The following is a 26,883-nucleotide window of genomic DNA, read 5'->3' as shown; positions in this document are numbered from 1 at the left end:
GCCTGATTTGTCCCACTCCCCTGCTCCAGATAAACAATTTTTTTGGTAATATTTTATTTTGGATGTGCTTTTTCATTCTCTTCAGTAAATAAGCCCCAAGAAGACTATAATGATGGGCCTTTTCTAATGGATTTTTGGAATCTCTGGGAGGAGGAGTTCTTCAGGGAATTCAGGAAAATTGGCTTTAATATAGAGCATATTGTGTCCAAGAGTTTTCTGTAGCCAAAGAACGCTCAGCTTTTTTTATCTGTCTCTGTACTCAGTGCCCAGCTTTATTTCCAGTTACTTTTGCATTTCTGATCAAGCAACATGTAAATTATTTCTGCTGGAAATTGGGACATCAAGCCACCCCACTGAAAAGAAATCCCACTGCCAATATTATGCAATCATTTATCCTAATCATCATGTTATGAAATCATATTCCATAGTATTTGTTTGCTTTACTTGAGAGTGACTGAAGTCCATTTTGGAAGAAGTGGGTGGTAGCAGATGTTTTGTTAGGTGGTTGGATGGCTCAGTGCTGGCTGCTGGTTTTATATCACTTGAGTCAATACCAAATTTTTGGATCAAATGTCCATCCCCTGTCCTCATGCTGAGAAGATCATTCAATACAAAATGCTTCTAGTACTTTAACTTTTCTTTTCCCTTCACCATGGCCTCTTGATGCTTACTCATCCATTAAATGTTTCTCTAAACAATTATACTGTAACATTCCAAGGATGCTTTATGGTATGCGTGAAATTTCTGAATATATACCCCAGAGAGGGCTGGGGGAGCAGGAGAGCACAAAGAGAGCATAACAATGAGAACTACTTTTTAAAAGATTAATAATTGCTCACTTTTGGTTATCTTCTGTATAATTATGAGTGATTAAAACACACTTTTACAGGCACATTATAAGCCCTTAGCATACATGTATTTGTGTCCTGGTAGACTTGCTATTTTTCTAGACAATAGTAAAAAATGAAAATAAATCACTGTTCAGTAAGTGCAGAGCATAGAGACAGGTACAGGAAGAAAGAGAGCAAACAAATTAAAACAAATTAAGAGAATTGACTGTGGTGATGTTGGAATAAGTGAAAACATGTAGATTAAAAATAATCCCACAGGATATCCAAGTCTGAATTGTGTTTGAAGTGTGATTGAAGTTTGATCATGGAGCCCTTCTTGTACACTGCATGTTTTACTGTGCTGTGTAAGTAAAAATGTCTGCATGGTTTTAAGGCTGGATTAATTACACAAATATTTATACTATTAGTTTTTAAGGATTGTTACTGACTGTAAGTAAAACTGCTGAATTCATATCTATGCCTGTTAACCTAAAGTACTGAGTAGTGGATTTAGTTTAATCTCACAGCCTATGAAGTATTATGTTCAGCCTGAAGCATAATTCCAGCTGACCTGCCCTTTCTCCCCCAGTGAAGACCAGAGACTTCCCTGCTTTCACAGGGCTGTTCACTTGGAAAGCACATGGCAAATTCAGAGTGATGTGTGAGTGGGCTCTGTGGGCTCTGTGGCTGAGAGTGGACTGTCCCCATTCAGAAAAATAATGGTGTGAGGCAAACATGGTGATTCTGTGTGTCATCCCCCATCACCTGGCTGCTTTGCTTCCTGGTGCATTCTGTTCTGTGCAGGTTATCTCAGAGCTCTTTGTGCTGGAAGAATCTGGAAGTTTTCACAGGTGATTTGCAGTTCTTGCCAATAATGTCTGTGGGCCAGCTGATAGAAGAACAGTAATTAGCATATTAGAGTTTCTTAACATATACTTTCTGTGCTGCTATGGGTGCCTACTAAATTTAGCTCTTCCTTCACCTATATTATAAAAAAATCTCGTTAATAGTTATGATATTTTCCTACAGAGTGAAAGAACAAAAGCTGCAAGCTGGTTAATTACAGTAGAGACTACCAGTTTGTATGGGATTAAGCATATACCATTGAAGAAAAAAAATACAGTTGCTGTTTCCTTTTGTGGTTGATCCCTTTTCTCCTCTGGAGAAAAATGAAATCAAGCTGCACAATCTAGTGAATGTTAATATTCACATGAATACATCTCAAAGGGGCTCTTGGAGTTCTAGAAGATTTAATAAGAAGTGGCTTACCCACATCTGTGAACTCTGAGTGCAATTAGGACTTCCTAGTGAGGCTTTCTGCTAAAGCCTCTTAGGGTCAGTATTTTTTAACTTAGAAATAGGTTTATAGTAGTTTGGAAATGTGTTTGTGCTTTGTGTGCCAGCAATTTTGTATGAGTTTAAAGGTGTACCATAGAGGAAAGAGTGTTAAATAACTTGGGTATTTATTTTCTTTTCCTTTGTTTGAAACTTTGCATGCTTAAACAAGACTTGACTGTGGTTCATAAGATGTTATTCTTTATTTAAATGGAATTCCATACTTAAATGGAATAGAAATATTATAATGTAACTTGGGAGCAGATTAAGTTTGGCTTTGAATACAGGCTTACAGCATGGTGTATACTTTTATGGCAGAAAAAACATGATGTAATTTTGATGAACATTGAAATTAAGCAGGTAGAAAACAGTCTATTCTACAATTTCTTCCAGCTTAAGATCACTTCTTATATTTAAAGTAATTCATTATATCAATATGGAATACAATGTGTTTGCCTTCTAAAAATAATTTGCCTTCTGCATAATTTGTTTTCCAAACTATTGTTGACATCTATGTCTTCTTAGTACTTCTGGAAAATACTTTGATAATCAGGACAAGAATTTAAAAGAAAATCAGGACTTGGTTATTCATGTAGCACTGGAGTTAGGGACACAGATGGAACCAACTAAAAACCTGCATTTTCTGAATTCTGTATTTATTCTTGTTTGAGCTTCCACGTTTATCCTGTTGATTCAACTATTTACAAATAAGTAGCATTTAAGATTCATTTTCAACTTCTATCTCATTGCCTTTTATAGCTTAAGGAAATCTTACTTTAGTCTAACAGATGAGTGGCAAAAAGCAGGCTTATTTGTTTGTTTTAGAGGATAGGTAAGATATTGAAGTAGCTGTAACTGTTTTTTTCAAAACAGTAAACCTACTCCAAATGAAAGTTTTCAACCAATTTAGTGATGTTTATTTTGCTTTTGGTCTTCCACATGTGAGTGCACAGAGCAGATACACCCTTAACTTCCTGTAATGTTCTTTTGAATTTGAAAATCAAAGTGCTGATTCCACAAAACAAAGAGAAAAACTTTCACTGTATCTCTTAGAATAATAAAAATTATTGATTTCAAACATTTTTAATGCAATGCAGCTCCCTATTGTAGCTTTATATGTAGGAAAAAGCAATTTCTGTTTCTTGCAGCTGGTCAGTGAACAGCTCTTCACCATTTAAAAATTGTGTGTGAGCATGAATTAAGTGTATTTTTTTATTATTGGAAAATAGCTTTTTGGTCTCAGCTTTTAGTGATAAAAGTCCTGGACCAGATTTTCAGGAGAGCTCAGTATGAAAGCATCATGTCCCATACTGGAGGGTCAGTCTAAAGGCCAGTTTGATTTATCACAGTCAAGATTTTGGTTAATATTTTTTTACTCTGCCCTCACCTTGCCATGTTTGGCATTTGTCTCTACAGTAGTTCTTACTTGTCTAATTTTTTGACTAGTTAAGCTGAATTTTAAAATTTAAAATCCTCTCACAAGTATTAATAATATATGTAACAGTTATGCTTGAAGCTTTATTTTTTTTCTTTTTTTCTCTGTTGTAAAGAGATTCTGGTCCAATCCAAAAAATTTTGAATATAAGGATCTAGGTTTAATTATTAATCTAGTCTTTTATATTTTTTTCCTTAGCACAAGTGTGACAAACTGGGATGTGGAATTTTTATTCTCTTTGGACAGCCTTTGCAATGGCCTGTGAGTAAAAGTTACACAAATAAAAACAAATAATGGAGAGCTTTTCAGTGTTGGCTGGGATCAGCTGTAGCTGTGAACAGTGTCCTTCTTCATGAGGAGCAGATAGCTGCCTGTTCATTTATTCTGGTGCTGGTTTGCAGGTTAGCATACCCAGTTCCTCTGGCAGCAGAGCTCTGTCTGCAGCTCACAGTTTGAGGACTGAAGGGTCCCAGGCAGAGGTGGAGCAGGCGTGTGCTGTGTGGTCAGCAGAGGAACAGCCAAGCCCTGACCCAAAGGGAAATCAGAGAGGCTGCAGCATGTGGGGTGGATAAGGAGGAAGGAAATGGTTTTGCATCTGGCTCCAAGTGTAAATGTTGGTCCTTTTCCACCTCTCCAGATGAGCTGGTTTCTCTGCTGGGGGTGGATTTAACCTTTTGCATCACTTGCAATGACTGCTACTGCAGCACAGGAAAAGGCATCAAAGGAGAAATGTAAACCCAGCAGTTTGATCCCCTTCACTTTACAGAGGTTGTACCTTAGTGAAACTGAAAATTCTGATGCTGCTGATAAAGTATGGTGGCTTAGGAGGTGCTGCAAATTGTAGCCATTTTATTCAGAGTTACCAAAGCAAATATTGAAAGCAAATGTTACCAAACTTTTTATTAAACAGATTTGAAATATTTTCCATGATTTTCCATTCATTTATTCCTTTAACTTGGTGCTCTGTTTATAGGAGCAGATATTAATCATATCTGTCAACATGAAAGATAGGTGCTTAGAGAGTTTGTGCAATTAATGGAATTATTATTTTCAGGCATAGAATTTCTTAGCACGCCAGGAGGACTTGGCTAATTCTTTGCATAGATGAACCCTAATGAATTCAGAATGAAATAACTACAGTAATGAATATATTCAGAATTATCATTATTTTATAAGGTGGTAAATATCAGTTAAGACAAAACCTTGCTGTTTAAAGAATGGTTCAAGTTTAACTTATAGTTCTGTTCTAATCTTTGTCACTTAGGAGGGCTTATTCTGCCACTAAAGACAAAACAAGTGTGCTGTTTATAATTACCTTGTTAAGTTTGTAAGCCTATATAAAGCTTTTTTTTTATTTTTTTTTTTATATCTAATCAGGGATTTGCTTCCAGACTGTACTAACAAAAGCCTTTGTGTGGGTTCACTTGTATAAAAGTGATTTGTATCAGCATAGCTCATAGTTACATTTTAATTTCCTACAACTTTCATGCAAATATAGCCACATCTCTACTGGAGAGCAGCACTACTGTGATTACACTGAGCTGGGTACAAAGAGTCTCTGTAGCACAGCCATTTCCCACATGAAAATATTTATGCCTTGTGTAGCCTGATGGATTGATGCTACAATGCAAGATCTTTGAAGTGATGTAATGCATTCCTAATGGCTTTTCATCTTCCTTGTACTTTCTTTATCTAGGTCATCTGCTACTATAACTATAGAAGAAGACAAAATAATATATGTGATGGAGTTGAGATCTGAAATAGTGATATTAAGAAGCACATTTGTTTGTTTCTTGGGTTTTCTTGAGTTTGTTTTTGTTTTTTAAATCTCACTGCAGCATGTTAGACAAATGCTGCTTCCACAGCCACTCAGCGTTGTGGCTAAGAGCTTTCTACACTAGATTTACTTGGTGTACCTCTGTTTTGATTTTTGCCTCATTGCAGTGTTGACGTTCTTTATTCTCTGTCATTCCTTGTCCTTTTCCAAACACCTTAGCAGCAGAGTGGTGGATTTCTTGGTGCAAATATCATGCCCATGTTCTTGTTAAGAGCTATTAAAATAGGGTCCATGTTTGTGCTTAATATCACATCATAGTGATACTGACCTTTTTATATCCCTTCATTGAATTTATTTTGAACATACACACCAGACTTTTATTTGCCCCAAACCCATCTGTTTGCCTTTATAATTTTGAGAAACTTTGGGACAGTAAGGCTGGGTCTCATACTGTCTTTTGTACCCTAAATCTTTTTGCTGTTCTCCCTTGCAAACCTTTGGAATTGGTTGTTATACCTGTGACAGCCTTTCTGCAGCTTTCACTTTCCCACTTTATTCTCAGTTTCATCTCTTCCCCCAAAGAACTTTGCCTTTCCCTGGTGCTTCACAAAGAGCCACAAGTTCACCACATACTTAATTGCCCATTCATTTTGCAAGGAGCAAATTACTTAGTGGTTTCTAATAATAAATATAAGCACCATGAATGCAAGAAACTAGCAGATTAATAATCATCTTCATATTCAGAAGAAAACAGTACAGTGTCTGTGAAGCATTCTCTCTATTGAGTCAAAGTCTCAGGGAAAGGAGGTAAATTGGTCATCAGGTGGGCATTTGCTTTTGAACAGTTTTTAATGTTTCTGAGAGAAACCAGACTTGACAAGTCTACAGAGCTCCACTGAGCAGTGCTGAACTTCCTCTGCTCATACATTTTGACATACTTCAGTTAGAGCTCTGCCAGGCCAGAAAGGTAATGCTGAGCCCCAGCTAGCAAGAAGCAGCTTTACTGTCACAGCATTTAAGTCTGGGAAATTTCAGGGAAATTCTCAGCATTGTTATAGCAAAAGAAAAGAAGAGATCTAAGAAGTCATTGCAGTGGACCTGAACACGAGTGTGCACTTCAGCAGGGCACTTACAGAACCATGCTTTGCTTCATGCTTCTCACTGTTCTTTTCCTTCAGTGTGTTTCCTGGATATTTAAGCTAAAGGAGAGAGCATTGCTTCTTGGTTTGTCCCATATGCAGCCAACAGTCAACCTCTGCTATGTTCAAGAGTTAGTCAAGAAAGCCTTGTCATGTTGTGTTTCAGTCTGGAAAACTGTCTGGGAGTTACACTGGCAAGTATTCCTTCCCCTTGTGACTTGTTCTTTAATTATTTGTTTCCACCCTGATGCTTCTACTGATCATGAAGAGCAGCACTGCTAGTGAGTACTGCAGACAGGTCACTGGCAATACTTCTAAACATTGCCATTTTCATTTACTTCTCTTCCTTTTTGGTAGGCATGATAACAATCTAAAATTGTAATGTGCCACGTCCCCAGAATTATACCCATATCTTTTATATTGATAGTCTTCTATAAAAGCAAATAGATACATAAAGTTGTGATTGTGAAATGACAATAAATTATAAACTCTTAGATGGAAATGCTTGACAGTCTTAGAACTTGTGATGGTTTGCCTGGAGGAGCAGGGGAGCTGAGTTTCCACGTGACAGTGCTGCTAAGCTGTCCTCAGATGTGTTTCTTCCTTTAACTAAAACTCGGCCATATTGAGTGTGTCCATTGGTGTCTGCATCCTCATTTCTGCAGGAGTAAGGCCTTAGAGGTGAGGTTTGTTGTACTTGGCATGAATCAAGCAAATAGAAGAATCCCAGCTACCTCTCAGGACGTAGCTGCTACAGAGCCCACACAGTAGAGTGCCACTCCATTTACCTACAATATTTGAAAATTATGTATTATCTCAACTGCCAGTATTTATTCTGCCACCTGACTTTAGAAGGTAACCATGAGCAGTGTTAGCTTTTCCTTCTTACCCTCTGTTCCATTTTAATGGCATCTTTCAGAAGAATGCAGATTGTAACCTATGAGCAGAACAGGCTCTCAGTCTCAGATTACATGTTTAAAAAGAAAAGAAAACAAAAGCAACAACCTTGGGAGTCAGTAGGAGATATGTTTTTTTTGGTGTATGTCATAAAATTATTGGTAGATCTGCAGAGCAGATGTTGACAGTTACAGAGAGAACAGAGGCTGTCTGTGATCAGCCAGCAAGCTCCACTTCACGTGGGTAGATCAAGGCTTAAGGCAGCAACTATTTCCTGTCAGCACGCTGGGCATCACTGGTAGCACTTTCTGTGGGCTGGAGCCCAGTGGAATGACACAAAGTCACTTTTGTGAGGCCTTGGTTCTGTCTCTCAGCTGAAAGAACAGTGATACTAGAAGGCTCAGTGTTCTGTTTTGTAAGATCTGTGTCTATTGATACAAAATTGTGGCTTAAAAACTTTTTATGGATTTTGTGTTTCTTTGCTAGATGTTTGCCCCCTCCTTTTAGAACATGTAGAACAGCTGAGCCTTTCACTGCCTGCACTCACTGCCAGGCTGTCATTTCACATCTTGAACCATACTTAAAGCACAATCGCCCTAAAAAGCTAATGGATTTCTATTCAAGAACTTAAATGGTCATTGTTTCCACAAATTAAAAATTGTGACTGGTTATTCTTTTGACTTCAGAGCAGTTTTCTTCAGAATTGTGGTTGCAGGTGAGTGGAGGCATCTCCTGCTGAGAGCACTGCTTGGCTGGGATAAGCAGACATCTCCTCAGAGTTGAAAGAATTTTAACTATAGCTCATTTTACCCTAGAATGAAACTGAAGTAATAATGATGCTGATGCCATGTCCAGTGAATTCCCATTTTCCTTTTGTTGGTGGCATTAGGTAAAAATTAATAAAATTTTATTTTTCAAATAGAGACTTTTGATCTTCACATTCAACAGGTGTAGGCAGTGATGGGGGAAGCATGTTGCCCTTTTGAAGACTGTGGGAAGAGAATAAATAGAACTATAACTTTGCAGAATGAGAAGAAACTGTGGGCCTGGCAACTATTCAGGATAAGAAAGATGGTTTCTAGAACTGACAATGAAAAAGCAATTCTGATGTTCTACCATATTCTAAATCCACTGACTGTTTCCTGACTCCTGTACTAACTCCATGGCCATGGAATGTGAGCACTTTTGGGGAACTTCTAATGATTGGGGCCTTGCTGATTTGTACTGAACACAAATGGAGCATTGATAACCTGACAAAAGCAAAGCATAAAAACATTTCTTAAATGGCTGAAACAGTATCTGTAGTAAATACATGTTTTGTTATTCAGGAACAAGAAATTATTTTTTGTCTGACTGAGGACAGCCCACGTTTCACTGCTCAGTGAGAAAAGGGTCCCTGTGATAAGAATCTCCCATGTTCTCTGTGTGACTCAAATCTTAGGTTGCTTGGGCTTTTTTTTCATCAGGTAGGTAATGTGAATAGTTTTCGATTGAAGAGGAAGGAAGAAATTACATGCCTCAGTAGTAAGTATGTTTTCTCTCCTTCTTGGGTTTCATGTTCTGTTTTGAGGACAGGTGAAGTCCAAAATCCTGGTTCACAGCAGGGTGTCGGGTACAACCAGCTAGAGAGAGAGAACAGCACCAGTAGCCACATAGAACATGGTACTGCTGAGCACTGCTGGCATGGAGAGGTGGGGAGAGTAAGGAGGGGAATCTTGAGGAGTTTGGGTTTAATTTTCTTCTGAGACCAGGAAGCAAGCCAATGGAGAGCTTAAAACTAGGGACCAAGGTTTTTAATCCAAGCTGCTTTATTTTTTTAACTGATAATTTTTTATTTTTTTTTTAGTTTCACTTAACAGTTGTATTTGAATGTCCCCTTTAGATGGGGTCACCTTTCTTTGAATTATATACATATATATGTTTGAGCTAAACACCTTTTTTCTTTTTTCCCACCATGTAAGAATCTGCTATGACTAGTAAATTAAGTGATAGGGTTGGTGCCTGTTTTTTTGCAATATAGATGGTGCATTTACAAGGATTAAAAATCCTGAATGATGGCAATTCTAACTGATGACCTAGCTTCAGCAAATCTTACAGTCAGCCCAGAAATCTTATATTTATTTCTAGAATCTTTATTTTACTTGTGTACAATTGTGAGAATTTCAGGTAAGTGTTCTGGTTTATAGTTCCTTGCTACAGGTTGGTAGTTTCTGGAGAGATAGGGCAATGTAATTTTATTAGAATTGAGTGTTAAGGGAGTTGTAGAGACAAATCTGAAAACATAACTGAAGAACATTTTGACATTTCCTCTGCTTCCTGTAGCTCTGAAAGGCATGAACTACTTCATTAATCTTAGTGCAGAGCTTTGTGGGGGGGAGTGGAGGTGGGGGGAATCATCAATTAAAAAAAAAAAGAGCAAATTCTTCCACTTCTGCTATAAGCAAGAAAGTTGTGGCCTTAGCCATGAGTAGCTGTGCAGTTGTGTTATGTTGGGCAAATGTGTATTCCTACAGGTGTTAAGTGGTGTTAAATATTTACTGTTATTTCAGGGCTTCTAATTGCCAGGAATTTACAGGTCTGAGAGCTCTGGATTAGGTGTGTGTCCAGATATAGTTCATGTATGCAAATCATGTGCTGTCCTAATGTTTTACATACGCAGCTTGAAACGGTTGATGTGCAGCTTTTGACTGGAATTTTATATTTGTTTTGTTCATTCATTAAAAAATGCTACATTTTGGGAAAATATTTGATGGTTTTGGACACTGTAACTGTGTATTACTTGTTAGTTGCAGGTACAGTCTTGATAGATGCACTTATTGTAAAAACTTGGTGCATTCTTGCTTTTTTTTTTCTAAGAACAAGCAGGTAAACGTCACTTTTGTATCTTATTTTTTAACTTATCTCAAGAACTGCTACTTTTGCTTTGGCTGTTATTCTTTCCTGCTCTAGCAGGTTTGAAGCTTCTGTATCTGATCTTTCAAGTGGACATATGTAGATTTTAATGGAAATTTGTGTGTCCACAGCTGCTAGAAAATGAGAGAGTATGTGCCTGTGGAAGATGACAGGTTGCCAAATAAGCCTACCAAACCAAGGGCTGGAAAAAATAGGGATTCCCAAGCAGGCTTGAGGTTTTTCAGAGAGGAAGAACTCAAGAAAATTTGAGTACTTTGCACAGCTGGTTCAACTGAGCTATGTGTGATACTATATAACAACTTGATAGCAAAAGTAATACTTTTTTTTTTAGTTTGAATCAGTGGCATACATAACATTGGCTTCATATGGTCAAAAGCTTCTGCATTTCAAAAAATAACCAAAACTTTGGCTCATCTTGCTTTGCAAAATGCTGCAGCAGTCACAGCTACATTTCTTCGTATCATACAGTAAATAACAGACTTCTCTTTATCATAAAACAGAGGAACTGACACTGTTCTGCCTTTCTAACTGCAACAAGTTATTAAGTTCTTTTTTATTTACTAATAATGTATGTAATGCAAATCTTACGCTGAGCTGAAGGGTGATGCTCACAAATTAGGTACTAGACTAAATGGAAATGTGTTTTCTTTGGCATAGGTAAGGAGATACTGCTTTTGTGTTACCTTGTCTGTAGGTCTCTAGTTCTTGTTTTCCACCATTAGAAATTCATAAGGAACAGTCAGTAACATCCAGGATGCTCACACTCCAGTGAACTGGATGTGAGTTCTCCTGCTCACATGTTTGGAGAGCTCTGATGACAAAGAAAATGCAGTCACTAGGTAGAAGTGCAACAGATGCCAAACAGCTGCGAATCATCTGTATTCTGTTATGGAACAAGTGGGAACCTTTCAGCCTGAACTGAAAAATATATTCTTTGGTTTTTTTAGCACAAAGCTGACTGCTTTAACCCCTTCACTCCTAATTGCATTTATTGAACTAGGTATCCTTAGATTCTTTTGCCTGCCAGTCTGTCTTCAGGCTGTGTCTCATTAGAAGTCAGTAAAAACAAGGTATCAGTTTTAAGGATCTTATTTTGGCCTTTAATGTCATTTAACATGAGGTGCCTATGAGTAGCTCACCTTCACACCTACCAACACACCAAGTCAGATGCTCTGCTTTTGCACATGTAATGCCACTGGAATTTTAGTCCCTTGATACCCAGAGGTAATCTGCTGTCTCCAGCTGCCTTGGTTTGGTTTTTTTTTCACATGCAGGCCTTTGCTTTTGCCTCTTTTAATATGTTCATTTCCTTTGGACTGTTATTTCTCCTTCTCTAGCAGGTGAGTTCTTTTTATCCCTTGGGTTCACCCACTGTTCCTCTCCATTAGCCACCTTCCCTGCCAGGATTCTCAGCCCGATCAATAAAGGCATAATTTAGAATACAGTTAGAAAACAAAGAGCCTCCTTTTCCTTAGCCTTCGTTTGCAATCAGAAAAGGATTGTTTTAGACCAAAATACTTCTTTCTACCTTTCTCATCAAACATGAATGGCTTTTCCTCTGTCCCTCTGACAGTTTTTCCATGCAGTTGCAAGGTCCAGCAGTCCTTTTGCTGCACTCAGCATGTGGTTTCAAATCCAAGGCACAACTGCTCTCTACAGCCAAGCAGAGCATTCCTGAGTGCTTCCTCTGACACCTTCAGAGCACAGCAGCATTTCATGGAATGGTTTGCTGTGTCCACAGGACAGTGAGGCTGCTGGATGCCAGGAATGGGATGGGAACTGCTGAGCACGTGGGCTTTTGGGGCTGGATGTGGGTCGGTGGGGAGAAGGGAGTTCAGGAAAGGAGATTTGTATGCAAGAGACCCAGAGGAGAAGGCAAAATGAAGGATACTGATTTGTCTGCATTGGAACTGAAACTCAGATCTCTTCTAGCCTCTTGGGGGTTTCTTTTTCATAGCTTAGTGAATTTGGCCAAGCTATATCAGCATTCAGGAATTGGTTGTAATGATAAAAAAACAATTGCTCAAAAATGCCAGTGATTGTTGAAATGAACTAACAAACTGTGTGCCTGTTTCTGGATGATCTCCGTGCTCTTATATAACAAATCTGTCACCAAAAGTGCTGTTCTGTCCTTTGTGAACTGAAGCATGAAAACTCAGTGAGTGTGTTTGGGCATCAGCTCCTTACATGTCTGGATCAAAGGGAGTGGTGTATGAAAGGCTCCCTGACTGACTGGCCACTGCCACAGCTTGGGGATGAGCACAGCTTGGACTTCTGTATATGAAACATTGTTATTGAGCTTGAACAAAGGGTTATTTCTTTTTCATTTTTATTGTGAACCAAAGCTTTGCAAGTTCTGATTGCATTTCTTATGAATGCAAACATATCAAGATTATTCAGCTTTTTGCCTCCTTTTTGGCTTCTCTTTCTTTAAGCTACAAATTACTGTTGTTTCTGTCCCTATTACAGACTCAGTCTTTGACTAATACCATGGAAGAACTGTTGTGTTTTTTTTTTTCTTTGTGTTTTCAAACATGCATTTTAGTAGCTACTGTGTTTACATAAGACATGTAAAATTATTATGCAGCTTAGAAGTGAGTTGGTTTAGGTTGGTTTTGACATTCTCTTTGACAAGGCAGTTGTAGCAATATAATTGTGTTTTGGATGTAAGACATTTTAGGAAGTGCTATCTTATTGCTTGCTAAGTTATTCTTAATTTAAACAGGCAGTATCACCCTTAGGGTAAGCATTGAAATAGAGACATGCTTGCTTTTTCATCTTTGAGATACACCTCAGCATTGGGTATAAAGCAATTCCTTTTGTACAGCAAAAGCAAGGAAAATGCATAATACTACACAGATATAACAATTCTGTTAGTTGTTGAAGAGAATTTTTAAGGTGACATTCCACAGTTTAAGGTGGTCATGATATGACAGCAGCTAAAAGTGCTAATTTTCCTGGTGGTTTGTTATAAATTATTTAATTTGATGAGATCTTAAAAACCTATGAAGAAATCTATTATTGTCTAAGTAGACAGAGAAAAACAGTTCTTGAAGTGTGTTGCAAAGAAGTCTGTGCTTCATAAAGAAGAATTCAACAAATTTGACATAGAGTAGAAAACATTAAAAAAATCCCAAACAGTGAAATCTGGTAGAAAAGCCAAGATGTCCCATCATATGGCAGGGACAGAATTCCACTCTGCTGTTACTTTCCACCTGCTATAAAAATGCAGTGTGCTAGGATCCACTTCACTCAGCTGGATGTCACACTTGGCAGATGTTTTAGAAGGCTTTTCATCAGGAAAAATACTTAAGCCACTCCTTTTTTCTCACAGGTTAGAGTTCTAATTTTATTTAAGATGCTGTCTGTATTTCCACAGGCTGTGGGCACCTTGATTTTACTTTCTGGCCTTAAGACAGACATCATCACATGCCAAGAGAGGTTACAATTATACTTGTTTAAGAAAAAAAAAGAAGCAACACACACAGAGGGGAAAAAAAGGAAAATATTTTCATTTGTATAGAGCCAAGATACATTCTGTTGATTGCTTGTGGTCTTTAGAGAATCATGCACAGTGCAGAGTATTTCAGGGTCAGTGATTTTTCTATTTTGATGGTGGAGGTGTATAGACATATGCTCCAGTGCTTTTATATTGTGTTTCTTTCTGTTTCCTTGTAAGCCTTTGAGAAAGAAGATGGGGGATGTTTGGTTAGAAGGCTGGAACTTTTATGTGGAGTTGACATAGTCAGGGCACTATAATAATGACTGTTGATAGACAGCTCCCTGAAAAGGAAATGAAAATGGTTTACAAAACAACACAATGTGTATTTCCAGAAGAAGAAAATGAGAGGCAGTGTGAAGAACATGAGGCAAACTCAGGCAAATGTGTTTCTTTTTTTGTCTCTGTGTCTACAGGCTTTAAGGAACAGTCTCAAAATAAGGTGCTATTTATATTTTTCTACCTCTTCATGGAACTACAGGTGAATCCCAGTTTGTACCGTGCATGCTGTGCCTGCTCTTTGAAGTTTGGTCTAAGATGTGTCATTTCGAGGCATTTCATGGAAACAGATTTTTTTGAGCAGTACCCTGAGAGGCCTGGAGTTTTCTGTCTGTTCTTTCCCCACATGGCAGAAGACATGAAGGGAAGGGAGGAACATGTGATGCATTTGGCAGTAAGGTTGTTCTTTATATGCAAAATTTGAAACTAAGACTATTGCCACCACAAAAGCTGCTTAATTAAAAAAAAAACAAAAACCACCAACTAAAAAAAACCAGGTTTCATGATGGCATTCAAAACTCTGGAAATGCTCACACAAAATAACTCTTATCAGTATATACTTATATATTTGGCTTCAAATCTATTCTTCCATGTGTCTGTGGTTTTGTTCCTTTAAATCCCTGAATCAGTTTCCTTGTGTTCTGTGGGTGAGGAAGTAACTGGGCTTTCCCAGGTGTCCAGAGAGATCTGAGTTTCTCATTACATGTTTAAACAAAATCTGGGACTTTTTAAAGCTACTTTGAGTAAAGCTTGCTTGCATTTTTATCTTTCTAGAAAACAGCCTGGTATAGAACATTTTGGCAGAGAAATGTTGACAACTGAAGGAGATTTGTATACTTACTTATTAGTGTTTGATCAAGGTGTCATCTAGAACTAAATTCTTAACATCTTACCCAAATGAATAATTTATTAAAATAGGACATTTTCAATTTTTTTATTTAGTTCTTTAGTTCCGATGAGTGGGGGATGATGCTCTTGGGAAATGGAATCATACCCTTTAGCACAAGAGAAGAATAGTGCTTGCAATGTACCAGTTATATAAATATTCATCATGCATCCTTATATTCTTGTTCTCTGGCTTTCTCATGTCAGATGCCTGCATTTTGGTGTCAGACAAATGTTAGCAAACATCAGCTGCATTTCATTGTATGGGTGATTTATATTTCACATCATGGCCAAAGTAAAGAATGAACTGAAACCAGAATCCAGTGCCCTCTAGACTTTGGATGTGGTTCTGGGACTGGAGACCTGTGTTGCCAAAAAAAAAAAAAGTTGCAATGAATTAAACCCCCCCAGTCTATAATTCAGCAGCTATTGTGTGATTATACAGATGCTGGCTGGACATTTCTAGTCGAAAAGCCAGGGAGAATTTTTCCTTGTGAGATCTTTCCAAATGCTTCCTTCAGCTGCTGCTGTAACAATAAATAAACACAAGACAGTAAAGAACAAGGATAAAATGATTGAGCCTAAAACCCTTAATTGAAAGATTTATATAATCAGGTAAGTATGCTCAGAAGAGAAGGATCATGAAAAAATGCTTTACTTTTATAGTAAAAGTGTTGTATAGTATGTGTAATACAATCAGTTTTGGAAATAATGAAATGTAATCTCTTACAAAGAAATGTATGTGAGAAATCTTCAGAAAATTGAAAGTTACTGTATGTAGGAAGAGTACAGTCTGTGCTTTCTCAAGATAATTTTGCCTCATGAATAAAGCTTTTGGTTGTTAACTGTTGAAATGAACCTAAAATAGAAAACACACAGGGTTTTCCAAGCTGAGAACTACATCAGGGAGTTCATTTCTTATGCACACACAGACGATCTGCTCTGGGGTTTAGTGCATGTGTCAGCATTTTTCGTATCATAATGTTTATTCTTAATTCTGTCAGCTGCATAAACTTAAAACAAACCTAAAGATGTGGTGAATTTTAACACCAGAAGGAAGTGGTTCTTTTGTTTGTTTGTTTGTTTTCTATTAAAGTGAATCGTCAGCCTTATTCTACTGGCATCTCAGAAAAAAAAAAAAACAAAAAAAAACAAAAAATGTCTATCAGTAGTAATTGTTGGCCAAGCACAATAATTTTGTTTGAAGATCATCTGTTATTTACAGTCTAACAGAAAATAAATAGTAGTAGTTGAAAAATATTTAAGTGACTCAGTGGAGGAGGAGAGGTAACAGCTGTATGGCTTGACTTTGCATCCAAATTTTAGTGCTTTTGTTTCTTCCATTATAAAGTAGCTCTTATTTCATTACATTGCGCTCCAAGAAAAAAAAGAGCAGTGATGTATGGGGTATTTGAGTAAATGACTTGTTTGTGTAATTGGGAAAAGAACAGAAAATATTTTCAGCTCATCATCAAAACCCCCTTGTCTGACAAACTTCTTTTAAAAAAATGCATTGTTTTCTTTAAAAATCCCTTACTCTCATCTCACAGCCTTGAGTTGTTGATTTTTAGGCTTCTATTCAGCTGATCCTTTTTCAAGTATATTTTTCTAATAATAACTTGAGTTACAGCCAGTCAAAAGATATTTGCCTGTTCTTTATCCAGTTGTAATTTTAGGTTCTTAATAACTTCACAGATTTGACCTCTCTCTCTTTTTCTTTTACATCCCCACCCATTTCCTTGCTGGTGCAAGGCTTTAACTGACTTCTTAATGAGCCAGTTCAGCTCTCTACAAAGAAAATAAAGAAGTTTTCCTGTTTATTGAATATACAGAACCACTTCATCAAGATGTGGAGGAGCACCTGTGCTGGCAGAAGGCAGGAAGGAGGCAGGAAGGAGGCAGGAACAAGGCAGTTTCTAACTTCGATGGGTACAAGGGCTGCACCCTAAGATACCTACAGAGGTGCTGAGTGCCTGAGAACTCCTTGTCACCCAAACCCCAGTGCTAGGGCAGCCCAGCCCGGCACCTTCCCTGCACCCATTTCTGGTGCTGAGTGAGCTCCCTGAGCTTGAGGCTCGGGGGGGAAAGCGAGAGAGAAAAAGAAATGCGGCTTTCTGCTTGGCTGAACTGATCTGCTGAGGGCTGAGCCCAAGAGCAGAGGGAGGGAAGGGAGAGGAAGGTGATGCCAGGAGTGGCAGAGCAGCACCAGCTCCTCTCTCTCTCTATCACCGCACGGTTGTGCCCTTGGCTCCGCTCAGCCCTGCGGAGCAGCTCCGCCCTCGCTGACACCGCAGCGTTCTGCTAAGCTCCTCCCTCGCTCTTCCTCTCACTTCCTCTTTTTTTTTTTTTTTTTTTCTTCCCCCCTCCCTTTTTTTTCTTCTTTTTTTATTTTTTCCCTTTTTTTTCTTTCTCTTTTTCTTTTTTCCTTTCTCTTTTTCTTTTTTTTCTTTTTCTTTTTCCCTTTCTCTTTTTCTTTTTTTTTCTTCTCTCTCTTTCTTTTTCTTTTTTCTTCCCCCCCCCCTCACTTGGTGCTATCCCTTTTTGCCAGCTGAGCAAGCTGAATCAGCTTGGGTTTAGCAGGAATGCCAAACCATGGGTTGGGGGGTTGGGCACATGCATTTGGATGGGTGTTTGAGGCCAGGAAGGGATGATGGGTGTGGGGACCATGGGGCTACCAATCCCATTGTCAGTTGTGATGCTTCTGAGTTCACAGTACTCTTGTGCTGTGACTGAAGCCTACCCCACATCTGTCCATCGAAAAACTTCAAAGGATTATCCAGACAAATGTTATTCCTTTTTTTTTCCTTCTGTCAGTTTGAGCTGATCCTAGCTGCATGTTAACTGTAACTCAGATGTTTCCCCATGGACTTTTTTTCTGGTTCTGTTCAGCTTTAACTCCCAAGCATGAAGAAAACACCACTGAAATGACAGGTACCTTTCTTACTGCTACCGAAGATTGCTGCTGATGCAGAGGAAGTGACCATTCTCTTGCAGAACATAAACTGATCATCTCCATCTTCCTGAACTGTGCTAAGTTTTCATCTGTTGTAACTTGATTAGTTTATTCACAGGTCATCCAAATATGTTGCCTTAACATTTTAATCTACTCTGCTTATTTCCTACCAGTTTCTAATAGTCATGCTTATTTGCCATAAGGGAATCAAACTGCCTTTTGTTAGGGAATCAGTAGTTACATCTGGAAACTCTACCAATTACTGTGATTTTTCCCTTAAGACAATAAATTGCATTTCAGCCTTACTTTTGTTAGATAGCATAGGAAATGTAAATGTTCAATGTGCTAGGCCCTCAGACTACCACCCCTTAACTAAAAGCAAAAGTGCAGGCTTTTGAGGAGCTTCTTGAGGAATCTGTAAAGCTGATTTGAGGTGTTTGGAAAAAAATTAAAATTAAGTATTTGATGTAACATTAAATTAGTCTTCTATTACCAAATGGATTTTCAGAAAATGGAAACTGGGGATCAGACCCTAATGAACTGAAGCAATCCTTGCCTTCCTGCTCTATGGAATTTTAATTTGCTTGTTTAGAAAGTGTAACACTGGTTATTATAGAAGAATATGTTTAAAAGCACTTTAAAACATCAGGAGTTTGACACCTGTAGGCCTTAATACTAATGATATCTGTGAAGACTTTAGGAAATCTGCAGAGAAGATAGAATTTTGAGTGGCTTAAACCTTTAGTTACAATTGAACACTGACAAGATGTTGCTGAAGCCTCTCACCTCCATCCAATCTCTCCCTTTTAACCCCTGAATTACTAAACTGTAAGTGTAAAGATTTCCAGCAATGAAATGTTGCTGTAAGCTTCAAAGGCTCTAACAGAGTTAGAGATGCACATTTAAGCTTCTTAAGGCTTTTCTAACTTACTGAGAGCTCTCAAAAAATCAAAAGCAAATTGTACTTCTATTTGTATTCAGAGCAGTACTGAGCCCAGTGTTAAAGTAAAAAAAAAATAAACAGAAGTGGCTGCAGCAGATGAATTTTACACCTGCAAGCACTGAGTATTCTTCATATCTTTGCATGTGTATATTTGCATACATAAATATGCATCGTTTGAGTTGCACAGCAAAGTTATGGAATACCAATGACATTTTAAGTAATACAAGGAAAATAAATATTTATAATGTTCTCATTTGGATACAATAGCATGAAATTTAGAAAAAAAAACTTAACAGGAAGTTATGCTGTATAGGTGGTGATATTAAAAACCTGGCAAGAGGGAAGAATTTGAATTAGGAACTTCTGTGGCAGGAGCTTTAAACATTGGCACTGTGTCACCTCCACCACTGCTAACTGGTAAAGAGCCCTTCTCATGTGTTTATGAATATGCAAAATAATGCATATCCCTCTTGTCTATGTTCTGCATGGCTTGAGCAGAAGACAAAAAGGAGGCTGCAGGTCTGTGGTTCCTGTTTCCTGTCTCTCCAATAGCATTATATCCTTCTTCTGGTGATACTGTGCAGGCAGCAGGATTTCAGAATTACAAGAAGTTTATTCCACTGCAGAAACTTTGGGCTGTTGTTTTATTTTCTCCTTCATTTTACACACTCCTACTGTTGTTTCTGTGATTGTAGCTGTGCAGCATCCAAAACCAGGTCTTAAGAGTATGGCAGCTGGGTTTTTTAATGTCCTTATATCATTCCCAGGAGGAGGAGGAGACTTTTTTCTTTGTGGACAGCATTGCAATTGTTAGAATGGCAGAGCCTGATCAGGCTGATGGAACAAATGGCTATGGGGGGGTTCAGTGGGCAGCACAGGAAAGTTCTCTATGGATTTTAAAGTAGTAATTCATCTTGTAAATACCCTTAGAAGTTTTCTTTGACAGTTGGTTGGTTAAATCCCTTTAATCTAAGGAATTTGTCCTTATATCAGAGCTCCAGCAATGTTCTTTTCCTACTGAATTTGTGCTGTTATTTTCATACCACAGCTTGTAATGCCTCATGCAGTAATTCTGCATTAAAAACACTGATAACTTCTTAAAAAATAACTATCCTGCTCTATGCTTTAAATTTTTTGATTAATCTGACTTCTTCAGGTTTTTTTATGAGGTAAGTCAGTGGGGCTAAATCCTTCTTCTTCTGGTAGACTGTAGCAGAAGAATTGAACAGCATACGTTGTTCCTTGGCAGGGTTCCTTCTTTTGGGAATTACAGAGAAAATTAAGGGTGGATTAAGGCAAGACCTGTGGCTCCAGTTGAGGAACTTGAGGATTTACTGTATGTGAATCCCTGGTCGAAGGGCTTACCTATCAGAAAGTGGTAAATGGCCATAGGTGGTTAAGAGAAGAAAATTCCTTTGGTGTGCTGGTAGTCCTGGCAGGTTTCTGTTGTATCTGAGATTGATCCAGGCTCTTTCCCAGGCTCCAGAGCAGGGGGGTCTTGTCTCTTCCTACTGGTTAAACTGGATGTAATAATGTTAACATTTCTGTGACAAGTTTAAAAGTTTTCAGATGAAAATGGATCAAGTTTTCAGCTGGTAATGGTTTGTACAGCTCCCTAGATAAACCCAAAATACCTGTGTCTTAGGAAGATAACCCAGCAGATGAGTGCAGTGTTCTATCTCATTAAATCTATTCTGGTTTTTTATTTGCTTGAACATGCCATGAATGAAGACAAAGAGTGAACTTATGCAGGCTCCCCACTATAATTTCAAATAGTTTATCTGACTTTTCAGGTGGGTGAAGCTGATTATTTGTTGTTGACAGAGGACTGCGTAGAGAACTTGTCCTAACAAGCAATAATTGTGTGATTAGGAGAGTTTAATGAAGAAAAGGAATTCTAATTCATTCATAGCATTTGGTTTGTTGACAGTTAATGTCATTTTCATTGAATGAAATCTCTCACTGACACTTATATTTTCAAGCTACTTGGAAGTGCTGGTATTCTAAAGCTTTATTGTTTGCATCTAAGACCTCAGTTAAAATCTGTGGAAATCATAAAATATTCTTCAATAAAAATAAAAAGCTAGTTATATGTATCCTTATTTCAAGATCTACTCAATGTCTGTATTGATGTTCTGTATTAATGTATTAATAGAGGTGTATTCATTCCAGATGCATTAATCTGGAATAGTTTAAGGCCATTCTTTGCCTATTCAAAAATAATCTTCTGATCCAGATAATAAAATTCCAAGTCTGTGATTGTCCTCTCTGCCTCCATATGGGTATACATTGGATGAAATTGTTAATCAGACTTTTTGGCTGGAGTCTATTTTTTGGTCAGACATATAAATTAAGTGTCAAAATTCAGCAGTTTAATTTGGACACAAAATTATTTTTCTTATAATAAAACATAATTTAAGATTTAGCTACATGATGAATGAAGCATTGTAATGCAGGTGACCCAGTGGCCCTCTATGCTTTCTGAAGTTTGGAGCTGAATACTAGTTCATAAAAGTTTTTATTTTAAAAAGGGAGGGGAGTGGGGAGAACTGGGGAGGAATTACCACAGCTCCAAGTATTTCTAAAGCTGCCTAACAAAGCAGCTTCAACTCTGTACGAAGCTTTCTCTAAGCAACTTGGTGGGTCTGGCATAAGTATGAACTTTGAACAAGGTTTTCATTTCTAATCTCTCCTCCTGTCTCCATGCTGAGTTGTGTTCAGATTGGGTGACACAGGAGCTGCCAAAGGCTGCAGCCCCAGCCCTGACTCTGAATGGATTGCTGGGGGAAGGGTCAATCCTGACCTGTGGGGCACTGCATTGGAACCATCTGTGTCAGTGTTCCATCACAAAAGTCAGGTGCTGAGCTCCTTTCCTGAACTGGGACTCTGTTCAAGTGTCCTACGTCTTATTTTGGGACCTCCCCTTGTATGTTGAACTTTTCCTGTAGGGTTGGAAGTAACCGAGAAGAATACAAATGCTGCAGACAGGATAATTTTGGAAGGTGAGGTAATGCACTGTCTGAGGTATTTTCTGTCATCAGTGTATTCCTGAAACATTTCTTGAAAAGTCAAAAATAAGCACCTGTCTGACAGGCAGCAGTACTGCTTTTAAATGAAAATACTTACTCCTGGGCACCAGCTTTTTAGAGCTAAAACTCTTGTAGTCTTAGTTTAGGATTTAGGATTAGCTTAGAATTTCAATGATTCTGTTCCTGCAAGTTATATGCTAACACCAAATCATCTACATCTTTATGTTTAGACTGCTGTTTCTAAACCATGTCCATTTTACTGTTGTAGCTGTGGTATTTCAGAAGGCTCCATATGCAGAATAAGGTTATGTTATGCATAAGATGATGCAACCTTATGCATGTTTTATTTTTACTGTCACTGGTGCTTTGAAGGACAATATTGAATTCTGCACTGCAGGAGACTTTTCTTGAGCTATTTTTAAAGGATATTGAAGGAATTGTATCCTGCTTCTGTACTATGGTCACATAAGGCAACTTTTTACAGGGAAACTCTTTAAAAAAATCAGTGTGCAGCCAAAAATACACAGCTTTTGGTTGTTTAAAAGAGATTTGTAGTAAGTTTGAGAGTCATGTTTTCTTTAGGGCTGTTGTGACTGTGTGAATCATACCTGTGGTTGTTTCTTCCACTTCATTCTGATTCCTGAGACTTCATGGCTTATTTCCATCATTCATTTAGCAAGCAGATTTATTTCAGATTTTAAGGAAAAAGAGGTACCCATGTAAACAAGATAGTGGCTCTTGCTTCAGCTCTTATTGCCATAAAGCTTTTTACAAAACATGTATAATTTAATATGACTTATTAACATAAGTCATTAACATAACTCAGAACATTAAAGTTTACTGTCCTAGAAGTGCAAGACAAAGGGCAATAGGGGCCTTTTCCCCTTCTCAGGGCTTGTTATCCATCTTTTCTGTATACCTCTGAAGTCATGTGCAAGTATCAGCCCCTTAAAAGAGTTGAAAAAAAATCTTGGAAATTAATTATAAAAACTGTCAACTTTTCTGTGTGTTTTTTCAAAGTATTAGTTACTGATTGCTGGAAAAGCTTTACTAGGCTGCTGAGTGAGATCAGAATCCAAACAAAAGCAAAACTAAGCTTTAGTTCAGATTTGTGTTGCCTGATATTTATGGATCCTGTGCTGCTCATTTGGCTCATGTCTGTTTGTAACCTTTAATTCTAAAATCTGACAGGCTGTTTCTCCATGGAGGGCTGCTTGCTGGCTAGTGAAACCTCATTTGAGCAGCATTAAAGTAGATGGAGAAGAGTCCACGTGCAATTTCCCTTTTTTAGATTCTTTCCTACCCCAAACCATAAAAAAGTCATTTTACTTGCAGTAAATGAAATATTGTATGAAAAAAGGGAAGTCTGAAGCCCACCTCAGTCTGGGAGAACTCTGCAATGCCCTGGCTGTCCTTTTTGGTGTTAATATGTGCAGGCTTTTTTTCCTCTGTGGAAAGACTACAAGCTCAGCTCCACGTGGGTGTGCTTTGAGTTTCGGGCTCATTGTATGGAAAATCTTCTTGTAGTAAGGGGCTGTGTTTGGGAACACAAGATGCTCTGTACACAGCTGGTCTATATGAAATAATTGGCAGTTCTGTAACCCAATTGTTACGTTCCTGTTTCCTGGATGAGACAGATTGGGTTCACCAGATTAATCCTCAGACATGTGGTCTATATTCATATGTGAAATGAGGCGTAACTGTGAACAAGCTTTATGTGTGGTTGGATTTATTTTGGTATATGCCAGATATACAGTGTGCAACTGCATCCCCTGGGTTCTCTTTGGGAGTTGCTACTGGGACCCTTTATCAGATCAGTATCTGTGGGATTAGGAATGTCTTGCAGCCTGAGCTAAACCTTAAGTTTCAAGCAGATTGCAGTGAGAGGCAATGTTTATGAAAAGACAGCTACAGTTTGACTGTTCCCTTACTCATCTGCTGTTTCTGCTTTCTGTGAATCCTAAACTTTCAGAGAAAAACTTAAAAGTTAGTGATAGGGAAGTAATTTTTAATTAATGTTTGAAATTATTCTGTCCATGTTCCACGGGTAATAAGAAATCAGTAAAAGAGATTTTTATGATATAATAGCCTCTACAGCTCAGCAAGTATTGAGAAGGTACATTAAAGTTAATTTACAGTTGTCTAGTTCACGTAGGGTAGTTTAGAATGGATTTGGGAAGCTCATAAATAAAACTTGTATTAAAATCATATCCACATGTTTTAGTCTGTAAATGAAGACATTTATAAAATAAATTGGTGTATCATGCTACTTTTGTTTTTCTTTGAGATGACTTCATGTGAATTAGACTCAACTGTGGAGTTACAAGATGTGTTGGGACTTGTTGAAAGGCATTAGCTTTATCCACATCACCTCTTCTGAGCTGAGGAGATAGGCAGACCTCGGGATCCTGTGAGTTGTTGCTGTTATGGGATAAGCTGATGAAAGCAGCAGATACTTCTTGTCATAGTCTGGTTTCTTTATCCAAGCCAAAACTGACTTGGGTGGTTTTTTGGTTTATTTTGTTTTTTTTCTGAATAAATCATAAAGGAAGCAAAAATTAGCAATTTGCTCACTTTTAAAGGCCTTTTAGGCTTTTCTACAAATTCTTGCAGACTTATCTGCAGCTTTTGGGTCCTGCCTAAAGGTCTTCAACAGGGTGCTTTTATTTCCATCACCCTCCCACCCCTCCGTTTTTCTCCTCTTTTCTACTATTGCTTCAGTTACCTGTTCCATACTGAAATGTGCATCTAGTTTGGTTTTGCTGCATTCAGGTCAGTCAGTGCAGTGTCAGCCTGAGAGGATTCAGCACCTGAGCAGCATCTGGGCATTGGGTGGCATGGCTCATGGGAGGCTGGCAGCATATCTACCAGCAGAGCTGAATTTTAACCTTTTGTCTCTGAATATTTCTTTCATAACTCTGCATGTGACTAGCTTTTTTTTCCCAGAGGACACTGATATTTTACCTTTTTATACAAAATGAAATATTTATATTGTTTCCTAGTGACACTCTTTGATCATCAGATTGTGTTAACAATTTTTTTTTATTTTGAGACCAAGTGATCTAATGTCCAAGAGTGACACAAATCATCTGCAAGTTCCAAGAGCCTTTTTTTAATGTAAAGTTTTCTCCTTACCGGATTGAAACTTGTCATCTGTCACTAGATCTTGAGTTTACTTATTAGAGGTTTTAGCACCACATTCTGTCTTTTGCTCAAGTCAGGGAAAGCCATTTACTCCTCTTAACTGAGAGCTAATACGTGGACACACTTCTCATTTTTAGATGAACATTTTAAAACCTCATGGTTTTGCTCACTGATACTTCAAATCCCTGGAAATAATCAGAAACACAGTGACTTGAGGAGATTGCTTCATGGTACTGACAAAAAAATGCACAAGCCTGTTTTTAAAAGCTTTTTAAAAATACAAATGAAGCTGTATTTGGCCTGGCTGGGGGGGATTTCACTGTCCTGATAGCAGTCTGTACAGTGCTGTGCCTCCTGTGTGTAGCTGGAGGGGCAGCAGGAGCTCAGCACTTCCCTGGCAGTCCCTGAGGCTGGGGGTGGGCAGGAAATGTGGGGTGGCTGGGAGGGGACACAGCCAGGACAGCTGACCCCAAATGCCACCAGCAAGATGATGCCTTGCTCAGCAAGAAAAGCTAAGAGAAAGCAGGGGGGCAGGGGGGTGTTTGTCTCCCAGAGCAGTGGCTGGACATTGCCTGCAGCCTTGGCATTTGTGATGTTCAGTTGCCTTTATCTCAGCCCATGAGGTTTTAATCTTCCTTGCTCACCCACCCTGCTGAGGAGGGGGGTGAGTGGTGGGCACCTGGCAGCACAAGGTCTGCACTGCCCAGGGGTTGTAGGACACAGCCAGTGTGTTACAGGGCAATTTATGACAAGCAATCAGTGACAAAGCCCTAAAAAGCTCATACTTTGCCCCAACTGTTGAAAATTAATTACAGTACAAGCCCATGTAGTAGCATGAAATAGATTCCTGTGTTTCTGCAATTCCTTCAAAGCTGCAGGGTTCATGTGCAGTCCAAGGACTCTGTAGGAGCAGTGCAGCAGCTGGATTGACTGAACCTGCACGCTCAGGAAGAGCTTCAAATGTACAGCATAAAAATTCTTAGGCTTGTCTTGTGTTAGGAAAAGCCTTGCTTTCATGTTTTTGTCAAGGGAGTGCTTTATTTCAACTAAGCAGAAATATTTAGAACATTAAGGATATTCCTGACAAGACTGTAGTTTTTAATATGGCACAGATTTTGGATTTTAACTTCTGCTGCTGTTTTAAATATTGATGTTTAAAATTGTTGTTGGATTTTTGAAGCAGCTGTGGTGCTAGGGATATCTTCTGTTTGCAACTGGCTAACCAGAAATTATATAGAATAAGAGAATACCAATTACCTTGTTAGTAGTAAGTTAAGAAATATTTAAAACACTTCAGAATGACAAGACTACTGCAACAACAGGTGATACAAGTGAGAAGAAAAAAAAAAAAGTGAAACATTAAGATGCTGTCAAAATATGCATAGTTTGATTTAAACAGAAAGAATGTTGACCACCTTTTAGAAGGTGGAAGATAAATACCTGATATATACTTAAAAATCAAAGCTTTGTGTCAGTGTTCATCACTGGAAAAACTTCATTTGAGTTTTTAAAATTTGCCACCCAGTGAAAATAACATCTGTTAAAATACAGCCATGCAAGAGGAACAGGTTTCTATAGAACCATTCCTCTTTCATAGTACTTCTAATTTATATTTACGTTTGTGCAGTAAACATTGGGATTCATTTCTAGTAAATGACCACTGAAGCTAGAGTAATTTGCAATTTCTATAAAGTGTCCTCATTAAGAGATGCAATGACTTTAGGAAGAAGGCATGGTGGTTTTTACCTTGACTAAGGTGATTTGAATTCCTGATAGCTATTCTTGTAATCTTTTGTGCAGCTCAAAAAGATAAGTAACCCCTCAG

At 38.2% G+C, this 26,883-nt stretch overlaps 1 protein-coding gene across 5 annotated transcripts in view; it reads left to right on the top strand.

Annotated features, from left to right (window-relative positions):
- Positions 1-26,883, top strand: part of B3GNTL1 (UDP-GlcNAc:betaGal beta-1,3-N-acetylglucosaminyltransferase like 1) — a 100,379-nt gene that overhangs the window by 29,191 nt on the left and 44,305 nt on the right. The window lies entirely within an intron of this gene.

Source organism: Calypte anna, chromosome 18 (assembly GCF_003957555.1).
Source record: "Calypte anna isolate BGI_N300 chromosome 18, bCalAnn1_v1.p, whole genome shotgun sequence".
NCBI classification, from domain to species: Eukaryota; Metazoa; Chordata; class Aves; order Apodiformes; family Trochilidae; genus Calypte; species Calypte anna.
Note: the sequence above shows the minus strand (reverse complement) of the source record. Positions and strands in the feature narration are given on the sequence as shown.